Source organism: Ricinus communis, chromosome 3 (assembly GCF_019578655.1).
Source record: "Ricinus communis isolate WT05 ecotype wild-type chromosome 3, ASM1957865v1, whole genome shotgun sequence".
NCBI lineage: Eukaryota > Viridiplantae > Streptophyta > Magnoliopsida > Malpighiales > Euphorbiaceae > Ricinus > Ricinus communis.
Genome location: NC_063258.1, coordinates 8,053,491 through 8,055,406, shown reverse-complemented (window position 1 = coordinate 8,055,406; position 1,916 = coordinate 8,053,491). Strand labels below are relative to the sequence as shown.

At 41.2% G+C, this 1,916-nt stretch overlaps 1 non-coding gene across 1 annotated transcript; it reads left to right on the top strand.

The window, feature by feature from the left end:
- Positions 1 to 443: 443 nt before the first annotated feature.
- On the top strand, positions 444 to 550 carry LOC125369657. Its single transcript, XR_007215334.1, has one exon. It is a non-coding gene; the product is annotated as a small nucleolar RNA R71 (small nucleolar RNA).
- Positions 551 to 1,916: the final 1,366 nt, after the last annotated feature.

The following is a 1,916-nucleotide window of genomic DNA, read 5'->3' as shown; positions in this document are numbered from 1 at the left end:
GGTTATTCTGCTGCCTTGGGGCATTCCCCATATATTCAACCTGTTCAACATCAGAAGACATAGCAGAATTAGATGGAAAACTAGTAGAAGATGAAGCAAACATACCTCACGCAGCAGTCAGACCGTAATGCGGGCCACCATAAAACTCGCAGCCAACGTCACTGCATGAATCGGCATCCGGAGTTGGTCGATCTTCTTGGCTAGAAGCTCCACTTGAGCTCGCCAAGGCCGCTGTAGAGTCCACTTGGTTGACCACTCCCTGCCTTCCCCGGGTCGGCTCAGAGGATTGCCACTGATAGTTGTTCATGGCCATTTCCTCTATCAAGTTCGAGCCTGCCGGGCGTCTTATTGTTTAGCGCCCCACTGCCGCAAACATCCACCATCTCGCCTCGCTGCAAGGTTCAACCCGACTGTAGAAGGTCTGAACCTGCATCCACACTGGCAATCCGTGATGTGGGCAGCATCTCAAAAGATCTTTAAATCTCTCCCATGCATCGTACATGCTTTCATCATCAAACTGCACAAAAGAAGATATGTCATTTCTAAGTTTAGCAGTTTTAGCGGGAGGAAAATACTTATATAAAAATTTTTCGGCCAACGCCCTCCAGGTAGTAATTGTTTGTTGTGGAAGAGATTGCAGCCATCTCTTTGCTCTGTCCCTCAAGGAAAATGGAAACAATCTCAGCCGAATGGCATCATCAGTTGTTCCATTTATCTTGAATGTGTCACAAATCTCCAAAAAGTTAGAGATATGTGCATTGGGATCCTCGCTGGGCAATCCTCCAAATTGCACGCTTTGCTGGATCATCTGGATAACATTGGCCTTTATCTCAAAATTATTGGCTGCTACAGCAGGTCTGACTATACTCGTTTTCGTCCCATCTAAAGATGGTCGAGCAAACTCGAACATCGTCCTCTGATCGTCATTGGCCTGGGGGTCATGGTTTTCCATCGTGTCTAGTCTATCTACAGGTACCTCAACCTGAATCTCCTCCTCTTCTAATTGCAACCTCTTCCTTAAGAGTATGACGGATCGTTCTGGATCAGATAGAGGCTCTATAAGATTCGAGTTTGAGCTCCTGGTCATAAACTACCTGAAACCGAAAGTCCACACAACCACCAATCAACAAAAACGATATAATAATAAATAATAAATAATAATAAAAAAATTAAAAAATAAAAAATAAAAAATAAATAAAGAATAAATGAATAAATAAATAATGACTAAATTAACACCAAAATAATTCACTCTAGTTCGCCGTTACTGTTTTTTTTTTCCCCGGCAACGGCGCCAAAAACTTGATGGGCTCTTTATGCAACCTACACCTAAGGCAGTGAACCTACCGATGCAGCCTAGCACTAGTGAGTATCAAGGTCATATCCCTGGAGATCGGTTGAACCTAGAGTTACTACTGTTTACTATGTTATCTAGTCTGAAATAGGGTGTGAAAGTTCTAACGTACCAACTAATGGATATGAGTGCAAATAAGTAAATGAAGAAAAATGGATAATCAAAAGACAATTGCAAAGAGAGAAACAAACCCAAAAGGGAGCCTAAGTGATGGAATTCTAAAGATGGATTTTATGGATTGCCGATCTTGCTTACCCGTGCCTAAATCCGGAATTGAATCCTTGCCTCTCTCGAGCCACGGATTCCTAAACCTACACTAACCTAATGGAATCTCTTCCTATCGGATTACTACAGATTAGCATTAAGTATGATTTAAAACTATTAAGAGTTATTAGTTCTTAATCCGGCGAGTAAATCAACCTTATCTCTAAGTGTTAATTACCAGTCCTTACTATTCAATGTCCAGTTGTAACAAGCATTTCTCAATGTCAAAAAACAACCTAATGAACAATTAATCCAACATCTCAAATTAACTGAATCAAACTTTTATTACTGAATAGCAAGG